The sequence below is a fragment of the Pseudophryne corroboree genome, unplaced genomic scaffold (genome assembly GCF_028390025.1).
Source record: "Pseudophryne corroboree isolate aPseCor3 unplaced genomic scaffold, aPseCor3.hap2 scaffold_1363, whole genome shotgun sequence".
NCBI lineage: Eukaryota > Metazoa > Chordata > Amphibia > Anura > Myobatrachidae > Pseudophryne > Pseudophryne corroboree.
In genome coordinates, this window is record NW_026967989.1 from 21356 (window position 1) to 44154 (window position 22799).

Here is a 22799-nt window from a genome sequence, read left to right on the forward strand (position 1 = left end):
GGATTTGCATACGGTGATGTCATCCAAGCAGTGGGCCAAAGTTGGCTGGAACCCTCATCTGTATATGAAAAGAGAAAAGGGGCATGCAGGGCATGGCGGCCTTTTGCGGCGCTTGGATAACCCCAAGTTTGCATTAAACACCCCCACCCTCCTTCGGTGTGGGGCTCATGTTGGCCATGCCCAAGCCCCTGAAGCATTCAAGCTGATTTCTTGCAGCAGCTGGGCACTGTAACAGCTTCAGAGCTGCTCTACAAGACAAGTAAAAGGGTGTGGGCCCTGCAGCACCACCTGTAGTTTGCATACACACATATATAGGACAGCATCTCTTATATGCCCCAGGGTCAATAAAATAGTATCCTTGTCTAGGCTATCCATCCCCTCAGATAAGGTATTTGTCCATGCCGCTACAGCACTACACACCCAGGCCGACGCAATTGCCAGTCTGAGTAAGGTACCTGAATTTGTATAAATGGACTTCAGGGTAATCTCCTGTTTGCGGTCAGCACACTCTTTGAGGGTAGCCGTATCCTGGGACGGGAGGGCTACCTTCTTGGATAAGCGTGTTAATGCTTTGTCCACCCTAGGGGAGGATTCCCATCGTAACCTATCCGTTGATGGGAAAGGATACGCCATAAGAATCCTTTTGGAAATCTGCAGTCTTTTATCTGGAGATTCCCAAGCTTTTTCACATAACTCGTTCAGCTCGTGTGAGGGGGGAAAGGTTACCTCAGGCTTCTTTCCCTTGTACATATGTACCCTCTTGTCAGCGACAGGGGGTTCCTCTGTGATGTGCAAAACATCTTTTATTGCCATAATCATAAATCGAATGGATTTTGCCAATTTTGGCTGTAACTTTGCATCATCGTAATCGACACTGGAGTCAGAATCCGTGTCGGTATCTGTGTCAACAATCTGGGATAGTGGGCGCTTATGAGACCCTGACAGTCCCTGCAACATAGGATCAGGCATGGGTTTAAATCCTGACTGTCCCAAAGCTTCTGCCTTGTCTAATCTTTTGTGCAATGAGTTTACACTAGCATTTAAAACATTCCACATATCCATCCAATCAGCTGTCGGCGGAGACACCACATTCATTTGCTCCCGCTCCTCTCTAATATAGCCTTCTTCCTCAGACATGTCGACACACGTGTACCGACACACTACACACACAGGGAATGCTTTTTCTGAAGACAGTTTCCCCACAAGGCCCTTTGGAGAGACAGAGAGAGAGTATGTCAGCACACCCCCCAGCGCTATATAACCCAGGAATAAAACAGTAACTTAATGTTTGCCCAGTAGTGCTGCTGTATGTAATTTGCGAATTATGTGCCCCCCCCCCCCCCTCTTTTCAACCCTCTTGTCTAACGTGGTATAAGCAGGGTAGAGTCTGGGGAGCTTCCTCTCAGCGGTGCTGTGGAGAAAAAATGGCGCTGGTGAGTGCTGAGGTAGTAGCCCCGCCCCCTCGGAGGCGGGCTTCTGTCCAGCTTAAACTGTAAAATTGGTGGGGGCTTATACATATATAAAGTGCCCAGCTGTATATATGTTATATTTTTGCGAAAGAGGTTTATATTGCTGCCCAGGGCGCCCCCCCTGCGCCCTGCACCCTTACAGTGACCGGAGTATGTGAGGTGTATGGGAGCAAAGGCGCACAGCTGCAGTGCTGTGCGTTACCTCAGTGAAGATCATGAAGTCTTCTGCCGCCTCTGAAGTCTTCTTTTCTTCTCATACTCACCCGGCTTCTATCTTCCGGCTCTGCGAGGGGGACGGCGGCGCGGCTCTGGGACGGACGGCGAGGGTGAGATCCTACGTACCAATCCCACTGGAGCTAATGGTGTCCAGTAGCCTAAGAAGCAGGACCTTGCAACTCAGATAGTAGGACTGCTTCTCTCCCCTCAGTCCCTCGATGAGGGAGTCTGTTGCCAGCAGTGCTCCCTGAAAATTAAAAACCTAACAAAATACTTTCTGTCAGAAAGCTCAGGAGAGCTCCTGAAAAGCACCCAGTCTCCACTGGGTACAGTATCAAACTGAGGTCTGGAGGAGGGGCATAGAGGGAGGAGCCAGTGCACACCCAGAACTAAAGTCTTTCTTAAAGTGCCCATGTCTCCTGCGGAGCCCGTCTATCCCCATGGTCCTTACGGAGTCCCCAGCATCCTCTAGGACGTTAGAGAAAATAGGATTTTAATACCTACCGGTAAATCCTTTTCTCTTAGTCCGTAGAGGATGCTGGGCACCCGTCCCAGTGCGTACTGTGTCTGCAGTTATTAAATGGCCCTTAACTCCAGAACATTTATGTGGAGATGAAAACATCCAAGGAAGACTTGATCATCTTCCTTGGATGTTTTCCCCCTGTGTGACTGCTCTCCAGCCTCGGAGGGTTGCATCCGTGGTCCCTAGGATCCCGTCCTGGATCCCGAACCATCGCCCCTCTAGGTGGTGAGAACTGTGCAGCCACCAATGGAGTGAGATTCTTGTCTTGGAAGACAGGATTATCCTCCGGTGCATGTGTAGGTGGGATCCGGACCACTTGTCCAACAGGTCCCACTGGAACACTCTGGCATGGAACCTGCCAAACTGAATGGCCTCGTAGGCCGCAACCATCTTCCCCAGCAACTGAATGCATTGATGGATTAACACTCTTGCTGGTTTCAGAATTTGTTTGACCAGACTCTGGATCTCCAGAGCCTTTCCACTAGAAGAAAACCTCTTCTGTGTCCAGTATCACTCCCAAAAACAACAACCGCGTCATTGGGACCTACTGCGATTTTGGCAAGTTTAGGAGCCAACCATGTTGTTGAAGAACTGTCAGGGAGAGTAGATGTTTTGCACCAACTGGTCCCTGGATCTCGCCTTTATCAGGAGATCATCCAAGTACGGGATAATTGTGACTCCTTGCTTGCGAAGGAGGACCATCATTTCCGCCATCACCCTGGTGAAAATCCTCGGAGCCGTGGACAGACCAAACGGCAACGTCTGAAATTGGTAATGACAATCCTGAATTGCAAACCTCAGGTAGCTTGATGCAGTGGCTAAATGGGAACATATAAGTAGGCATCCTTTATGTCTACCAAAACCATGAAATCTCCTTTATCCCCCGGACTGGAGGTCACTACCCTGAGAGATTCCATCTTGAAATTGAATTTCTTTAGGTAGAAATTAAGGGATTTCAGATTTAAGATTGGTCTGACTGAGCCGTCCGGCTTCTGGACCACGAAGAGGCTTGAATAAAAACCTTCTCCCTGCTGACTAAGGCTGATTTGAACAATCGGTGAGGGGGAACGTCTTGAAACCCCAGTTTGTACCCTTGGGACACTATTTGTAAAACCCACGAGTCCAGGTCCGAATGAATCTAGAACTGACTGAAGAGTTTTAGACGTGCCCCCCACTGGTGCGGGCTCCTGCAAGAGAGCCCCAGCGTCATGCAGTGGATTTGGCAGAAGCAGAGGACGATCTCTGCTCCTGCGATCTTGAAGAGGCTACAGACCTCTTCCCTCTTTTCCTTCCTCTACCTGCAAAGAAAGGGGAATCTTAACTTCTTGCATATCTATTGGGCCGAAATGACTGCGTCAGATAATGATGCGTCTTCATCCGTTGAGAGGGAACATAGGGCAAGAAGGATGACTTACCTGCGGGAGCTGCCGAGATCAAATTAACTAGGCCGTCGCCAAACAAAGCTTCACCTTCATAGGGAAGAGACTCCCTTTCTTCTTGGAGTCAGCATCAGCATTCCCTTGGTGAATCCACAATGCCCTCCTATCCGAGACTGCCATGAAATTGGCCCGTGAGCACTTGTGCCCGGTGTAGGATTTTTAAATATGTGTAGTTTACTGTATGCAAGGGTTTAAAACCTTTTAGGAACTGAGATCTAAGGTGTATTACATGTAGTTTAAAAAAAACAAAAAAGGTTTATTTTATGGCAGTAGTTTCCAAACTGGGGTTCTTGCACTGGTAGCATAGTTTGGTGGTCCAGGACCAATTAAAATTATTTATACTTTATTAAATTGGCAAAACCATTCCCTCACAACATAACTGAACCTGAGGATGACATGCTATAAACACAATTTACTTAATTTTATATTTTTTTCTGAATTTCTCAATAAAAAAAACTTTGGCCTAGGGGTGCCGTGAAACAAATTTTGATACTCTAGGGCAGGGGTGTCAAACCCATGGGCCGCATGCCGCCCCCAATGCATCCTTTTGTGGCCCACAGGCCGGGGTCCGGCAGGGGTCCTTTTGTGGCCCGATCACCTTGCTTAGAGCGAGGGCAGGAGAGTGCAGCCAGAGTCTTTGCTTTCTATGTGCGGCACCATCTTCCCGAAGAGATCACCGGGAAGATAGTGCCTCTTCCACTGGCTACAGCACAGGTATACTGGGGTGGGGCAGCAAACTGGGGGCCCCAATGGGCCCCTCCAGCAGTCCCTCTACCAAAACACGTCTTTTGGTGGTTTTGCGGTGTTGTTATAACTACATGGTGACGATACTGTAGCACAGAGATTTTCAACCATTTACAACTCGCGTCACACAGAACAAGATTTAAATATTGACAAGGCACACTGAAATATAATGGTGATGCATGGTGCAGTATCGTGTCCTAGGATGTCATGTCGCAGCTTCTCCATAGGTAACGCCTGAACAGGCCCGGTGACAGGGGGGACAAAGGGGACACTTGTTCAGGGCTCCAAGTATTAAGAACAGAAATAATGGGGCCACAGTGCCAATATTGCTTTTTAAAGTGTATCCACCAACTGCTCAATTTAAGCAGGAAAACAATTAACAGGCCAACTAAACCCTCCCCCCTCCTTTTACCCCATCACTTTGTCCAGTCCCTGTGGTCCATACTGTATTGCCATTATTATGCATGTTGCTGTGCTGGCCCTTTTCTGAATGTCCCTGCCACCGCCACCGAAGAGCTGGATAGCCCAGTATGAAAACCACCTGCCGGCCTCACTGACGGTCCGAGTCAAAGGCTCCATTTTTTTTAAAGATCCCTCTGCCAAGTTAAGGGGGGTTGAGGGGGCCCCAGAGATATCAGTGCACTGGGCCCCGAGATTTCTGTTGCTGGCCCTGACCCTCAGGGGCGTATCTACCCCTTGGCCAGGATGGCACTTGCCAGGGGCACCATCCAGCTGTGCCAACCGTGGCTAAGGGATAGAGTTCTGCAGTCTCGAAAGGGCGCTATGGCAATCAGCGTGGGACTGACCAATTAGACGGTGAGGGAAGGATACTGAAATTGTCCCAACCCTGTTACAGTTTGAAACGCCCCTCAACTGCTGTCCACTGCTTCACTCCTAGCTCTGCCCCTTTGAAATTATTAATCCCTACCCCCCGGTAGGCGGAGTTCTCCAGGCCCATACTCAGGAGTCACCACTGCTGTACATTATGTGCCGGTTGTAGAGGCAGAGCGGGGAACATCAGAGAACGCCACAAATTACACAGTGGGCAAGGAGATGGCTGGAGACAGCTGCACAGCCATGCCTTGCAAGTTCGAGAGAGCTGTTGAATTTCAGCACTTTAAGTCAGAGCCTGCCCCCTGCTGCCCAAGCAGTCCGTGACAGTTAGTGTCGAGGAGGGGGGGATTTGTGCATGTGTGCTATCAGTGTGTGTGTGTGGGGGGGTGGAGGATGTGTGTGACTGTGAGGGAGCTGTCAGTGTCAGTGGGGAGAGGAGCAGGAGGGAGTTGTCAGTGTGTGGAAGTGATGAGAGTTGTCAGTACTGGGGAAATGTGTGTGTGTGTGTACTAGATTTAGGAGTGTGTGTTTGTGAGAGGTTTCAGTTGGGGAATTAGAGTTCATACTAGAGATGAGCGCCTGAAATTTTTCGGGTTTTGTGTTTTGGTTTTGGGTTCGGTTCCGCGGCCGTGTTTTGGGTTCGACCGCGTTTTGGCAAAACCTCACCGAATTTTTTTTGTCGGATTCGGGTGTGTTTTGGATTCGGGTGTTTTTTTCCAAAAACACTAAAAAACAGCTTAAATCATAGAATTTGGGGGTCATTTTGATCCAAAAGTATTATTAACCTCAAAAACCATAATTTACACTCATTTTCAGTCTATTCTGAATACCTCACACCTCACAATATTATTTTTAGTCCTAAAATTTGCACCGAGGTCGCTGTGTGAGTAAGATAAGCGACCCTAGTGGCCGACACAAACACCGGGCCCATCTAGGAGTGGCACTGCAGTGTCACGCAGGATGTCCCTTCCAAAAAACCCTCCCCAAACAGCACATGACGCAAAGAAAAAAAGAGGCGCAATGAGGTAGCTGTGTGAGTAAGATTAGCGACCCTAGTGGCCGACACAAACACCGGGCCCATCTAGGAGTGGCACTGCAGTGTCACGCAGGATGGCCCTTCCAAAAAACCCTCCCCAAACAGCACATGACGCAAAGAAAAAAAGAGGCGCAATGAGGTAGCTGTGTGAGTAAGATTAGCGACCCTAGTGGCCGACACAAACACCGGGCCCATCTAGGAGTGGCACTGCAGTGTCACGCAGGATGGCCCTTCCAAAAAACCCTCCCCAAACAGCACATGACGCAAAGAAAAAAAGAGGCGCAATGAGGTAGCTGACTGTGTGAGTAAGATTAGCGACCCTAGTGGCCGACACAAACACCGGGCCCATCTAGGAGTGGCACTGCAGTGTCACGCAGGATGTCCCTTCCAAAAAACCCTCCCCAAACAGCACATGACGCAAAGAAAAAAAGAGGCGCAATGAGGTAGCTGTGTGAGTAAGATTAGCGACCCTAGTGGCCGACACAAACACCGGGCCCATCTAGGAGTGGCACTGCAGTGTCACGCAGGATGTCCCTTCCAAAAAACCCTCCCCAAACAGCACATGACGCAAAGAAAAAAAGAGGCGCAATGAGGTAGCTGTGTGAGTAAGATTAGCGACCCTAGTGGCCGACACAAACACCGGGCCCATCTAGGAGTGGCACTGCAGTGTCACGCAGGATGTCCCTTCCAAAAAACCCTCCCCAAACAGCACATGACGCAAAGAAAAAAAGAGGCGCAATGAGGTAGCTGACTGTGTGAGTAAGATTAGCGACCCTAGTGGCCGACACAAACACCGGGCCCATCTAGGAGTGGCACTGCAGTGTCACGCAGGATGTCCCTTCCAAAAAACCCTCCCCAATCAGCACATGATGCAAAGAAAAAGAAAAGAAAAAAGAGGTGCAAGATGGAATTGTCCTTGGGCCCTCCCACCCACCCTTATGTTGTATAAACAAAACAGGACATGCACACTTTAACCAACCCATCATTTCAGTGACAGGGTCTGCCACACGACTGTGACTGATATGACGGGTTGGTTTGGACCCCCCCCAAAAAAGAAGCAATTAATCTCTCCTTGCACAAACTGGCTCTACAGAGGCAAGATGTCCACCTCATCTTCACCCTCCGATATATCACCGTGTACATCCCCCTCCTCACAGATTATCAATTCGTCCCCACTGGAATCCACCATCTCAGCTCCCTGTGTACTTTGTGGAGGCAATTGCTGCTGGTCAATGTCTCCGCGGAGGAATTGATTATAATTCATTTTAATGAACATCATCTTCTCCACATTTTCTGGATGTAACCTCGTACGCCGATTGCTGACAAGGTGAGCGGCGGCACTAAACACTCTTTCGGAGTACACACTTGTGGGAGGGCAACTTAGGTAGAATAAAGCCAGTTTGTGCAAGGGCCTCCAAATTGCCTCTTTTTCCTGCCAGTATAAGTACGGACTGTGTGACGTGCCTACTTGGATGCGGTCACTCATATAATCCTCCACCATTCTATCAATGTTGAGAGAATCATATGCAGTGACAGTAGACGACATGTCCGTAATCGTTGTCAGGTCCTTCAGTCCGGACCAGATGTCAGCATCAGCAGTCGCTCCAGACTGCCCTGCATCACCGCCAGTGGGTGGGCTCGGAATTCTGAGCCTTTTCCTCGCACCCCCAGTTGCGGGAGAATGTGAAGGAGGAGATGTTGACAGGTCGCGTTCCGCTTGACTTGACAATTTTGTCACCAGCAGGTCTTTCAACCCCAGCAGACCTGTGTCTGCCGGAAAGAGAGATCCAAGGTAGGCTTTAAATCTAGGATCGAGCACGGTGGCCAAAATGTAGTGCTCTGATTTCAACAGATTGACCACCCGTGAATCCTTGTTAAGCGAATTAAGGGCTGCATCCACAAGTCCCACATGCCTAGCGGAATCGCTCCGTGTTAGCTCCTCCTTCAATGCCTCCAGCTTCTTCTGCAAAAGCCTGATGAGGGGAATGACCTGACTCAGGCTGGCAGTGTCTGAACTGACTTCACGTGTGGCAAGTTCAAAGGGCATCAGAACCTTGCACAACGTTGAAATCATTCTCCACTGCACTTGAGACAGGTGCATTCCACCTACTATATCGTGCTCAATTGTATAGGCTTGAATGGCCTTTTGCTGCTCCTCCAACCTCTGAAGCATATAGAGGGTTGAATTCCACCTCGTTACCACTTCTTGCTTCAGATGATGGCAGGGCAGGTTCAGTAGTTTTTGGTGGTGCTCCAGTTTTCTGTACGTGGTGCCTGTACGCCGAAAGTGTCCCGCAATTCTTCTGGCCACCGACAGCATCTCTTGCACGCCCCTGTCGTTTTTTAAAAAATTCTGCACCACCAAATTCAAGGTATGTGCAAAACATGGGACGTGCTGGAATTGGCCCAGATTTAATGCACACACAATATTGCTGGCGTTGTCCGATGCCACAAATCCACAGGAGAGTCCAATTGGGGTAAGCCATTCCGCGATGATCTTCCTCAGTTGCCGTAAGAGGTTTTCAGCTGTGTGCGTATTCTGGAAAGCGGTGATACAAAGCGTAGCCTGCCTAGGAAAGAGTTGGCGTTTGCGAGATGCTGCTACTGGTGCCGCCGCTGCTGTTCTTGCGGCGGGAGTCCATACATCTACCCAGTGGGCTGTCACAGTCATATAGTCCTGACCCTGCCCTGCTCCACTTGTCCACATGTCCGTGGTTAAGTGGACATTGGGTACAGCTGCATTTTTTAGGACACTGGTGACTCTTTTTCTGAGGTCTGTGTACATTTTCGGTATCGCCTGCCTAGAGAAATGGAACCTAGATGGTATTTGGTACCGGGGACACAGTACCTCCAACAAGTCTCTAGTTGGCTCTGCAGTAATGATGGATACCGGAACCACGTTTCTCACCACCCAGGATGCCAAGGCCTCAGTTATCCGCTTTGCAGTAGGATGACTGCTGTGATATTTCATCTTCCTCGCAAAGGACTGTTGAACAGTCAATTGCTTACTGGAAGTAGTACAAGTGGGCTTACGACTTCCCCTCTGGGATGACCATCGACTCCCAGCGGCAACAACAGCAGCGCCAGCAGCAGTAGGCGTTACACGCAAGGATGCATCGGAGGAATCCCAGGCAGGAGAGGACTCGTCAGAATTGCCAGTGACATGGCCTGCAGGACTATTGGCATTCCTGGGGAAGGAGGAAATTGACACTGAGGGAGTTGGTGGGGTGGTTTGCGTGAGCTTGGTTACAAGAGGAAGGGATTTACTGGTCAGTGGACTGCTTCCGCTGTCACCCAAAGTTTTTGAACTTGTCACTGACTTATTATGAATGCGCTGCAGGTGACGTATAAGGGAGGATGTTCCGAGGTGGTTAACGTCCTTACCCCTACTTATTACAGCTTGACAAAGGGAACACACGGCTTGACACCTGTTGTCCGCATTTCTGGTGAAATACCTCCACACCGAACTGACCGAAGAGCTGATTTTTTTGGTATTTTCACCTGGCATGTCATCGGCCATATTCCTCCCACGGACAACAGGTGTCTCCCCGGGTGCCTGACTTAAACAAACCACCTCACCATCAGAATCCTCCTGGTCAATTTCCTCCCCAGCGCCAGCAACACCCATATCCTCCTCATCCTGGTGTACTTCAACACTGACATCTTCAATCTGACTATCAGGAATTGGACTGCGGGTGCTCCTTCCAGCACTTGCAGGGGGCGTGCAAATGGTGGAAGGCGCATGCTCTTCACGTCCAGTGTTGGGAAGGTCAGGCATCGCAACCGACACAATTGGACTCTCCTTGTGGATTTGGGATTTCGAAGAATGCACAGTTCTTTGCTGTGCTGCTTTTGCCAGCTTGAGTCTTTTCATTTTTCTAGCGAGAGGCTGAGTGCTTCCATCCTCATGTGAAGCTGAACCACTAGCCATGAACATAGGCCAGGGCCTCAGCCGTTCCTTGCCACTCCGTGTGGTAAATGGCATATTGGCAAGTTTACGCTTCTCCTCCGACAATTTTATTTTAGGTTTTGGAGTCCTTTTTTTACTGATATTTGGTGTTTTGGATTTGACATGCTCTGTACTATGACATTGGGCATCGGCCTTGGCAGACGACGTTGCTGGCATTTCATCGTCTCGGCCATGACTAGTGGCAGCAGCTTCAGCACGAGGTGGAAGTGGATCTTGATCTTTCCCTAATTTTGGAACCTCAACATTTTTGTTCTCCATATTTTAATAGGCACAACTAAAAGGCACCTCAGGTAAACAATGGAGATGGATGGATTGGATACTAGTATACAATTATGGACGGGCTGCCGAGTGCCGACACAGAGGTAGCCACAGCCGTGAACTACCGCACTGTACTGTGTCTGCTGCTAATATATAGACTGGTTGATAAAGAGATAGTATACTCGTAACTAGTATGTATGTATAAAGAAAGAAAAAAAAACCACGGTTAGGTGGTATATACAATTATGGACGGGCTGCCAAGTGCCGACACAGAGGTAGCCACAGCCGTGAACTACCGCACTGTACTGTGTCTGCTGCTAATATAGACTGGTTGATAAAGAGATAGTATACTCGTAACTAGTATGTATGTATAAAGAAAGAAAAAAAAACCACGGTTAGGTGGTATATACAATTATGGACGGGCTGCCGAGTGCCGACACAGAGGTAGCCACAGCCGTGAACTACCGCACTGTACTGTGTCTGCTGCTAATATATAGACTGGTTGATAAAGAGATAGTATACTCGTAACTAGTATGTATGTATAAAGAAAGAAAAAAAAACCACGGTTAGGTGGTATATACAATTATGGACGGGCTGCCGAGTGCCGACACAGAGGTAGCCACAGCCGTGAACTACCGCACTGTACTGTGTCTGCTGCTAATATATAGACTGGTTGATAAAGAGATAGTATACTCGTAACTAGTATGTATGTATAAAGAAAGAAAAAAAAACCACGGTTAGGTGGTATATACAATTATGGATGGGCTGCCGAGTGCCGACACAGAGGTAGCCACAGCCGTGAACTACCGCACTGTACTGTGTCTGCTGCTAATATAGACTGGTTGATAAAGAGATAGTATACTACTAATATTATATACTGGTGGTCAGGTCACTGGTCACTAGTCACACTGGCAGTGGCACTCCTGCAGCAAAAGTGTGCACTGTTTAATTTTAATATAATATTATGTACTCCTGGCTCCTGCTATAACCTATAACTGGCACTGCAGTAGTGCTCCCCAGTCTCCCCCACAATTATAAGCTGTGTGAGCTGAGCAGTCAGACAGATATATAATATATATAGATGATGCAGCACACTGGCCTGAGCCTGAGCAGTGCACACAGATATGGTATGTGACTGACTGAGTCACTGTGTGTATCGCTTTTTTCAGGCAGAGAACGGATATATTAAATAAACTGCACTGTGTGTCTGGTGGTCACTCACTATATAATATATTATGTACTCCTGGCTCCTGCTATAACCTATAACTGGCACTGCAGTAGTGCTCCCCAGTCTCCCCCACAATTATAAGCTGTGTGAGCTGAGCAGTCAGACAGATATATATAATATTATATATAGATAATAGATGATGCAGCACACTGGCCTGAGCCTGAGCAGTGCACACAGATATGGTATGTGACTGAGTCACTGTGTGCTGTGTATCGCTTTTTTCAGGCAGAGAACGGATTATATTATGTACTCCTGGCTCCTGCTATAACCTATAACTGGCACTGCAGTAGTGCTCCCCAGTCTCCCCCACAATTATAAGCTGTGTGAGCTGAGCAGTCAGACAGATATATATAATATTATATATAGATAATAGATGATGCAGCACACTGGCCTGAGCCTGAGCAGTGCACACAGATATGGTATGTGACTGAGTCACTGTGTGCTGTGTATCGCTTTTTTCAGGCAGAGAACGGATTATAAATAAAAGTGGTGGTCACTGGTCACTATCAGCAAAACTCTGCACTGTACACTACTGAGTACTCCTAATGCTCCCCAAAATTAGTAAATCAAGTGTCTCTCTAATCTATTCTAATTCTAAATGGAGAGGACGCCAGCCACGTCCTCTCCCTATCAATCTCAATGCACGTGTGAAAATGGCGGCGACGCGCGGCTCCTTATATAGAATCCGAGTCTCGCGATAGAATCCGAGCCTCGCGAGAATCCGACAGCGTCATGATGACGTTCGGGCGCGCTCGGGTTAACCGAGCAAGGCGGGAAGATCTGAGTCGCTCGGACCCGTGAAAAAAAACATGAAGTTCTGGCGGGTTCGGATTCAGAGAAACCGAACCCGCTCATCTCTAGTTCATACAGTAATTAAATGTTTTCATATTGAGAACTACATCTCCCAGCATATACAGTGTGCTGGGGATGCATTGCTAACAAGCTTTATTTAAAAGTTTAAAAAACATTGCTTTTATGACTGCAATGGTTAAAAAGGGAGAGCTATAAATCAATTTATCAGTGAATGATCGCAGTTTGAGCTGTTACATTTTACTGAACCACCTATCCCTCCACACTCACTACCTGTCCTCAGGATACATTTACCATCCCGGCAGACGGTATACCGGCGGTCATTTGACCGATGTTGGAATCCTGACACCACTTGGGAGACTGGTGCCGGCACACAGACAGCCAACATCCCGAAGGCGAGTATTGGAGGGAGGGTTAGGACCGGGGGAGCGGGTGTTAGGGAAGGCACTAGGAGGGGGGGGGGGTTAGTCCTAGCTGCCACCCCCTGAGGGTTAGCCCTATCCGCCACCCCCCCAGAGGGTTAGGATTAGGTATCATGTGACTGCTGGAATCCCGAGCGCCGGATGCCATACCCAACCCCCTTTACTTTTTCAGGCATTTCTATCTCTCCTCTCTCTATGGTGTTCCGATTGCCCACTTTCCCTTGTGCTTTTCTCTCTCTCTCCTTTGTTTAGAGCATCAGTTTCTGTAGTCCACTTTATCCTTATTTTTTCCAGTGTTTCACTATCTCTCTGATGTAATGAGGATGTATGGTCTAGAGGGATCAGTAATGCATTGTACTGTATAGAGGCGTCAGGGATGTAGCGTAGGGTATAGAGGCGTCAGGGATGTAGCGTAGGTTATAGAGGCATCAGGAATGTAGCGTAGGGAATAGAGGCATCAGGGATGTAGCGTAGGGTATAGAGGCGTCAGGGATGTAGCATAGGGAATAGAGGCGTCAGGGATGTAGCGTAGGGAATAGAGGCATCAGGGATTTAGCTTAGGGAATATAGGCATCAGGGATGTACTAGCAGGTATATAGAGGTCAGTGTACTGTATAGAGGGGTCAGTAATGCAGTGATGGTTATAGAAAGGTCAGTGATGTAGTGTAGGGTATAGAGGGGTCAGTTATGTAGTGTGGGGTAAAGAGGGGTCAGTAAAGATACTAAGCTGAAGTACTTAGAACACTTCTTGAATTAAGACACAACCTGCAAGAAAAAGTATGCAATATGGGTGAAAAGGCAAATGTCAGAGGTCTGATACAAGTAACCAGCTCCACACCTTGCACCACATAGCGTTATGTTAAACTGGGATATGTTCTTTTTTGGTGTGTGTGTATGTGTGTGGGGGGGGGGGGGTGCCAAAGGAAATTTTTGCCATTGGCTCCTTTGGTCTAGAACCAGCCCTGATCACAAAATATTTTTGTCTAAGCAGACTGGACATTGATCAGCGTTGGCTCATTCTCAGCCCCCCGCCCAGCCTCTGCTGCCAACAGACTGCTATTAGCTAGTTAACCTTCTGCCTTCCCTATCTATGACACAGACTGCTGCTAATGCTACCAGACTGTTCCCAGTGGCTTCACACCAACAGTGAATCCCAGCCGATGATGTAGGGCAGCGTGTGGGGGAGGGGGTCAGTTGCTGTGGCTCCAACATGGTAACCGCCAATGGACTGCAATGCTTTATCGAAAGGGGGGGCGCCAGTCCCTTACTTTGCCAGGGGCGCTTGGACCCCTAGCTACACCTCTGTTGACCCTAACCGATACCCCTAAACTAACCATAATTCCTGCAGTAAAAAATCCATGTTTCTATGTATATAGGGGGTCATTCCGAGTTGATCGCATGCTGCCGTTGTTCGCTGCGTAGCAATCAGTTGAAAAAAAATGGCTAATCTGTGCATGCGCATGCTCCGTAATGTGCATGCGCATCGTACGGGTACAAAGTCCATTGTGGTTTTGCACTAGTTCTAGCGATTATTCCAATCACAGAACAGGCCACAAGGAGATTGACAGAAAGAGGGCGTTTCTGGGTGGCAACTGACCGTTTTCAGGGAGTGCTTGGAAAAATGCAGGCGTGGCAGAAGAAATGCAGACGTGGCTGGGCATTCGCTGGATGGGTGTGTGACATCAAAAGCCGTCCCTCGGTTGTTAGAATCAACGCACACGAAGTGTAACTACAGTGCTGGTCTTATTTTGAAACGATTTTGCAGGCGCTCTGCTGCTCAAGTGTTCGCACTTCTCCAAAGTGAATATACACTCTCCAGTGGGCAGCGACAATGCGTTTGCATGGCTGCTAAAAACTGCTAGCGAGCAATCAACTCAGAATGACCCCCATAGTGTATTGCAAGAAAATATCTGTAAATCCAATGGTACCGTAAGTGCGGTATATACTCGCACTTCTTTGCGGGGTGAGAACATCTCCCCTAAGTGAAGTCAGCCCTATGAATAGAGTTTGTGTGATCCCTGTGCAGCAGTCACAGAAAGGGTTCATCTCTGCAGTTTGTCACTCAAATTACATTGCTGCATTTTTTTCTAGAAGTGGATCTGAGAGCTGTTACCCGCAGACCAGCTACAATAATTATCCTGGGTACTCACTAGACCAGTGGTTCTCAAACTGCACCCTGGGGTGCCTCAGGACACTTGCAGGGGTGCCTTGGATTGGTGGTCCAGGACCAATTCAAAATATTTATAGTTAGTGTTATAGGCAAAACCAGTGCTGTTGGCTGGCAATCATAACATATGTGCACAAGCAGAAGCAAATCCTGTCCCCTACCAAAGGGCCAGTGCTAGGGTGTTTGGCGCCTCCCTGCAAACTATTAATTTGGGCCCTCTCTCCAATACTTAATAAAGGGACAGTGCGCTCCTTAAAAAAAGAAGGTGTGGTATCACAAGGAAGGGGCATGGCCACACAATAGCACCCCAAATCAAAATACGCCACACAGTAGCACTATCTTATTGTCATTACACCGCATGTAATAATAATAATAATAATACCCACAGTCGCAGTGCCCTTTATACACATAACCACCATATCAGTGCAGCTTACACACATAATGCCAACAGTAGCAGTGCCCCTTCTACACATGCCCACGGTGGCAATCCTTTACATGGCAAATATCAACCTGGTTTTGCCATGTAAAGGATTGCCACTTTAAAAACAAACAATCAAAAAAAAAAAAAAAAAACAACAGGAAAAAACACAAAATCTCTCACTTTCTGATTCTCACACCCTATTACATTCCTCTCTATATATTTAAATGTTTCTATTACTGTATGTTCCCTCTTCCCTTCTCCAAACTATACACATCAACATTTTTTAGTATTTCCAGGTAAGTTTTGTGATGTAGGCCATGCACAATTTTAGTTGCCCTAATGTATTTACAGCCTTCTGGAGATATGGCTTCTGGAACTGAACACAGGATTCTAAATGTGGCTGTACCAAGGACCTATACAGTGGCATTACAGGTTGAGTATCCCTTATCCAAAATGCTTGGGACCAGAGGAATTTTGGATATCGAATTTTTCTGTATTTTGGAATAATTGCATACCATAACGAGATATTATGGTGATGGGACCTAAATCTAAGCACAGAAGGCATTTATGTTTCATATACACCTTATACACACAGCCTGAAGGTCATTTTAGCCAATATTTTTTATAACTTTGTGCATTAAACAAAGTGTGTGTACATTCACAGAATTCATTTATGTTTCATATACACCTTATACACACAGTCTGAAGTTCATTTAATACAATATTTTTAATAACTTTGAGTATTAAACAAAGTTTGTGTACACTGAGCCATCAAAACACAAAGGTTTCACTATCTCAGTCTCACTCAAAAAAGTCCGTATTTCGGAATATTCCGTATTTCGGAATATTTGGATATGGGATACTCAACCTGTATTACTTTTTTCTGCTACTGGTTCTTTAACCTATGCAAACAAGCATCTGACTTGCCTTTCCTATTGCTTTGTTACATTGCTTACCTGAAATAGTAATACTTAGATAGCTTTCCTCTTGCCATTATAATGCCCTTAATATTATAGTTAGCCTTTGCATTTTTGAGACGTGTATGATTTTGCATTTTTTGGCATTAAATGTTGCCATGTTCTTGACCATTCCTCTAGTCCAGGGGCGGAACTGCCAGAGACAACGGAGTCAGTTGCCGCCGGGCTCCAGCCCTAAAGGGGCTTCCTCCATTGCCCCCCGGCTGTTACGTGCCCTTCCTACTAAATAGACAAAGGCGCTACCAGCAGGGTCTCGCAGTTTGTACATTCCATGCCGTAACACCCTTCTTTCCACCTTCACAATGAAGCTATTGGTACTTTGCAAAAAAAAAAAATTATTAGCATTGCAACTCAGCAGATCAATGCAGTGTGCAGCCACACACTCCATATATCTGCTCAGCCACAAAGCTGATTATTTCTTCACAAAGTACAAGGTGAACTCCAAATAGAATTCTCTAGCTTAGATTATACCTTTCTATGCAAGGGTAAATAGCTCAATTGTTTGACTGCAATGCCACAGGAAATGGTTTGGATCCAAGACAGTGTGACTGAATAATAAAGAAACCTTAAGATGAGTTCATGAATGTTGTATAAGTATTAGTGAGAGAAGGGGTCAGGAGCATGCTAGGCTGCAAAAAATAAGGTAGGCTGCAAGTGAAAGTAATGATCTCCTATATATTTTCCCAGATCTGTCACTCTGTGTGGCTAACTCTGGGGGAAGTCACAGCAATGGGCGGAGACGGCAACTGCAGGACGATACACCAGTGCCAGCAGCAGACCGTAACAAAGTGACAGATCAGGGAGAATATATAGGAGGTAGGGAGGTGGCCATGGTACATGGCTGGCCAAGGGACACTAGCTCATGTACCCCTTTGCCACTGAGGCTGGCCACCAAGGATAGACCTGTCACCAGTGCACATGCAATAACCTCTTCTGCTGCCCTCTTTGCAACTCAGATTGCCCAGTGCTCCCCTTCGCTAACAGTCCACAAAGTTTCCCCATCTCACGATCTGCCTCCTCACCCCCACTTTCATCTCTACAGCACACGCGCATATCATACAAGATCCCATCATGCGTACGTAGGTCTGAAATGCAAGAGGGAGGTTGGGGGGAGATTGGCATGCGCCAGCAACACCACACAGCTCACTGTGACCACAGTGGAGAGGCGCTGCAACAGGACAATACACCAACCTCGGAGCAAGGAACTGCGTCGGTCAGGAGGAGAACTATTTCAATAGCATAAAAAGGTTAATGCGTCCCACCCTATGGACACCAGACTCATCAAGTCACTGTTGCCAGAGTCTCATACAATGACTCTGAACCTCTAAGCACACTATTTGACTGTCCACACCCTGCTGTGCCTATTAACCATCTCCTCCACCACCCTCAACACTGACCCACACATCATTCACCCACAAAGATACAATAAAGGTAGTTTGGATAAATTAGCTAAATGAAATGGATTTAACCAATTTATCTAAATGACCATTTTTGGATGTTTTCCAGTGTTTGTGAACAAATGGTCAATTGTAATTTGCTGCCACATATTAGCATAATTTTGTTTCAACTAGAAAAAAAAATTGGACAGATAATCTAAGTGTGGATCCAGTTTAAAGGTCCGTATTCACGGCCCGATTTTGGGGAGAGATGTGTGCTGAGCGAACTGCTCACCACACATCTCTCCCCCCGCTCAGCACAGCGTGATGTGTGCTGAACGTACGGGGGGTGGGGGTGGCGCTCATTTCACCCCCTGTGTAGGGCATTCTGTGGGGTATATTTACTAAGATTCGTAATTTCCGAAAATAGGTCAAAGTTCAATCACGAATGACATCGACAGTGTAAAACTGCAACTTTTTGAATGGATTACGACTAATTTACTAAGCTGTCGTATTCGTGTTTTTCTTTGCTTCCGATGTCGATGTCATTCGTGTTTTTTTACCTAATTTAACGGCAGTGATTAGCAAAACACTGCCGTTTTTTTTTACAATCAATCTCGGCCGGATTTGTGTGATCCGTGCTGGGGTTTTTTTTTTTTTTTTTTTTAAAGTAAACAATGTAATTTGTTAAAAAAAAATGCGTGGGGTCCCCCCTCCTAAGCATAACCAGCCTCGGGCTCTTTGAGCCGATCCTGGTTGCAGAAATATGTGGAAAAAAATGACAGGGGTTCCCCCATATTTAAGCAACCAACATCGGGCTCTGCGCCTGGTCCTGGTCCCAAAAATACGGGGGACAAAAAGAGTAGGGGTCCCCCGTATTTTTAAAACCAGCACCGGGCTCCACTAGCTGGACAGATAATGCCACAGCCGGGGGTCACTTTTATACAGCGCCCTGCGGCCGTGGCATCAAAAATCCAACTAGTCACCCCTGGCCGGGGTACCCTGGGGGAGTGGGAACCCCTTCAATCAAGGGGTCCCCCCCCCCAGCCACCCAAGGGCCAGGGGTGAAGCCCGAGGCTGTCCCCCCCCATCCAATGGGCTGCGGATGGGAGGGCTGATAGCCTTTGTTGTAAAATAAAAGATATTGTTTTTAGTAGCAGTACTACAAGTCCCAGCAAGCCTCCCCCGCATGCTGGTACTTGGAGAACCACAAGTACCAGCATGCAGCGGAAAAACGGGCCCGCTGGTACCTGTAGTACTACCACTAAAAAAATACCCAAAAAAACACAAGACACACACACCGTGAAAGTATAATTTTATTACATACATACACACATACATACATACATACTTACCTTATGTTCCCACGCAGGTCGGTCCTCTTCTCCAGTAGAATCCAAGGGGTACCTGTTGAATAAATTATACTCACGAGATCCAGGGGTCCAGGCTCCTCGGCAAATCCAGGGATAATCCACGTACTTGAATAAAACAAAAAAACGGTTGCCCGACCACGAACTGAAAGGTGACCCATGTTTGCACATGGGTCACCTTCCCACGAATGCCAGAAACCCACTTTGCCTTCTGGCTAAGTGGGTTTCTTCAGCCAATCAGGGAGTGCCACGTTGTAGCACTCTCCTGATCAGCTGTGTGCTCCTGTCTTCACTGACAGGCGGCACACGGCAGTGTTACAATGTAGCGCCTATGCGCTACATTGTAACCAATGATGGGAACTTTCTGCCCTGCGGTTGACCTAAAGTGACGTCACCGCTGAGCAGAAAGTTCCCATCATTGGTTACAATGTAGCGCATAGGCGCTACATTGTAACACTGCCGCGTGCTGCCTGTCAGTGAGGACAGCAGCACACAGCTGATCAGGAGGGTGCTACAACGTCGCACTCCCTGATTGGCTGAAGAAACCCACTTAGCCAGAAGGCAAAGTGGGTTTCTGGCATTCGTGGGAAGGTGACCCATGTGCAAACATGGGTCACCTTTCAGTTCGTGGTCGGGCAACCGTTTTTTTGTTTTATTCAAGTACGTGGATTATCCCTGGATTTGCCGAGGAGCCTGGACCACTGGATCTGGTGAGTAGAATTTCTTCAACAGGTACCCCTTGGATTCTACTGGACAAGAGGACCGACCTGCGTGGGAACATAAGGTAAGTATGTATGTATGTGTGTATGTATGTAATAAAATTATACTTTCACGGTGTGTGTGTCTTGTGTTTTTTTGGGTATTTTTTTAGTGGTAGTACTACAGGTACCAGCGGGCCCGTTTTTCCGCCGCATGCTGGTACTTGTGGTTCTCCAAGTACCAGCATGCGGGGGAGGCTTGCTGGGACTTGTAGTACTGCTACTAAAAACAATATCTTTTCTTTTACAACAAAGGCTATCAGCCCTCCCATCCGCAGCCCATTGGATGGGGGGGGACAGCCTCGGGCTTCACCCCTGGCCCTTGGGTGGCTGGGGGGGGGGGACCCCTTGATTGAAGGGGTTCCCACTCCCCCAGGGTACCCCGGCCAGGGGTGACTAGTTGGATTTTTGATGCCACGGCCGCAGGGCGCTGTATAAAAGTGACCCCCGGCTGTGGCATTATCTGTCCAGCTAGTGGAGCCCGGTGCTGGTTTTAAAAATACGGGGGACCCCTACTCTTTTTGTCCCCCGTATTTTTGGGACCAGGACCAGGCGCAGAGCCCGATGCTGGTTGCTTAAATATGGGGGAACCCCTGTCATTTTTTTCCCCATATTTCTGCAACCAGGATCGGCTCAAAGAGCCCGAGGCTGGTTATGCTTAGGAGGGGGGACCCCACGCAATTTTTTTTAACAACAAAAAACACTTTCCCACCCCTTCCCATTGATATACATGCACGGATCTCATGGATCCCTGCATGCATCTCAAATCACGAATAAAAAAAGCAGGTCTGTTTTTTTTTAGGACTTTTTTGCGAATTGTAATTTTTCACGGCAGTGTTTTGTGTTTTTTTGCTTAGTAAATGACCGAGATTCGTATCTAAACAGGCGTAATTTGACCGATGGTGTATTCATTCGTAATTTTTTACCTGAACTAGCAAAAAATTACGAATGCCCTCATCACTGCCGTGATTAGTGTTTAGTAAATGACCGAGATTGACCGAGATGACACTTTGATGAAAAAACGGCATCTCGGTCAAAATCGGGAGCTTAGTAAATATACCCCTGTGTGTATCCAGCTTAACAGGTGTGAGCATCATACAACTACTGACTTGCGAGTAACTATACAGCAGCTCCATACCTTGTGACTTGAAGAAACACCAGTTAACCCCGGGAATGCTGCAGTCAAAGCAACAATTCCTCTTCTTCAATTACCATTTTAATAATAGGGTAAAGAAAATGAAGTGGATTTTTGAAAGAAAATAATACTGTCAATATACTATTAAAACAAATTAAAATGGTAAAAGTTATTGTACTTTAAGTAAAAATAAAAGAGACAAAATATCAATCCCAGTTTTGGATTACTTTAATTAACAAAAAAAATGCATATAGCAGAGGATAGTTTCAATCTGCCTACCTCTGGGTTATGGGCCCAGCATGCTTCCATTGCAGTACTCTGCTGCACATGTAAGTGCAAGAGATCCTGAAGCACTCACTCATCATGGGAAAGTACCAATGTGTTTCTTCGTTGGTTGATGGAAGAAACATCTTACAAAAACTCTCCAGATTATTGACTTTTTAAAGTTTTTCTAGGAAACGTTTTAGATGAATGCTTATTAGCCTTTGTCAGTATGGACTTTTGCAAAGTGTCTCTGTGGCGCAATTGGTTAGTGTGTTTGGCTATTAACCAAAAGGTTGGTGGTTCAATCCCACCCAGGGACGTAATTAACCTTGTGATCAGATTTTGGTGATATTTAAGTAGACAAGTCAAAATTTCAAACCTCCTCTTATGGTGTAGGGTACATGGCCTTCTCTGATGTAATCAGAGTTAGATTTGATTCAGTGATTTTATAAAAAACAGCTAGGAAGCACAATTTAGCAGTGGGTTGCAGAGAAAAAAAATATGCTGGCAGAAAAATCCAATCGAGTGATTAAACAGCTCTTCATTTTCTGGCTTTATTTTTATGCTAACAAATTTGTTCTCTGAAAAGTGTCCACAAAGCCAAGTCTCTGATTAACACCTTTGTAAGGATGGTTTTTCACCTATTACTAAATTAAACTTGCTTCATTGGAAAGGCAGCAAGATGCATCCTCATTTCAATGTCTACTGAAATAATACAAGTTGACACCAGGAAACATTAACGCCACTGCATCCTTGCTGCTTTCTCATGTGGAAGTCTGTTTAATGTGAAAACAAATGTGTGTGTTTTTTTCAACCTGGAAGCCCAACATCGATTAAGATCGATCTTAAATAGACCCCTGGGTTTTAAGGATAACCATGGTTGAGTCCAATGGTTAATTCACATTGACCGAAGTTCTAATTAAGTCACCTGTGCTCAAGCATGATATCCTTAAAATCTGGATTGCAATGACAGCATTTTGGAACTATGCCTAAGGGTTTAATTTTTACATTTATCCACTGACAATAAATCTACCTACAATATCCCTGTAACTGTTATGATTACAGTATTTCACTAAATAATTTAATTTGCTGAACCTTCTGTAAAAAGAAATATTAAGCTGCTGTAATTCCCAGATGCAGCAAATTTGTTAGCTAGTGGGCAAAACCATGTGCACTGCAGGGATGGGGGGGGGGGCAGATATAACATTTGCAGAGAGATTTAGGTGGGTTATATTGTTTGTGTGCAGGGTAAATACTGGCTGTTTTGTTTTTACACTGCAATTTAGATTTCAGTTTGAACACACCGCACCAAAATCTAACTCTCTCTGCACATATTATACACCCCCCCCCCTGCAGTGTACATGGTTTTAGCTAATAAATTT

The 22799-nt window shown here is 46.7% G+C and overlaps 1 non-coding gene across 1 annotated transcript; it reads left to right on the forward strand.

Moving 5' to 3' along the window:
* The first annotated feature begins 21663 nt into the window (after nt 1-21663).
* Nucleotides 21664-21737, forward strand: TRNAN-AUU (transfer RNA asparagine (anticodon AUU)). The gene has a single exon. It is a non-coding gene; the product is annotated as a tRNA-Asn (tRNA).
* The last annotated feature ends 1062 nt before the right edge of the window (nt 21738-22799 follow it).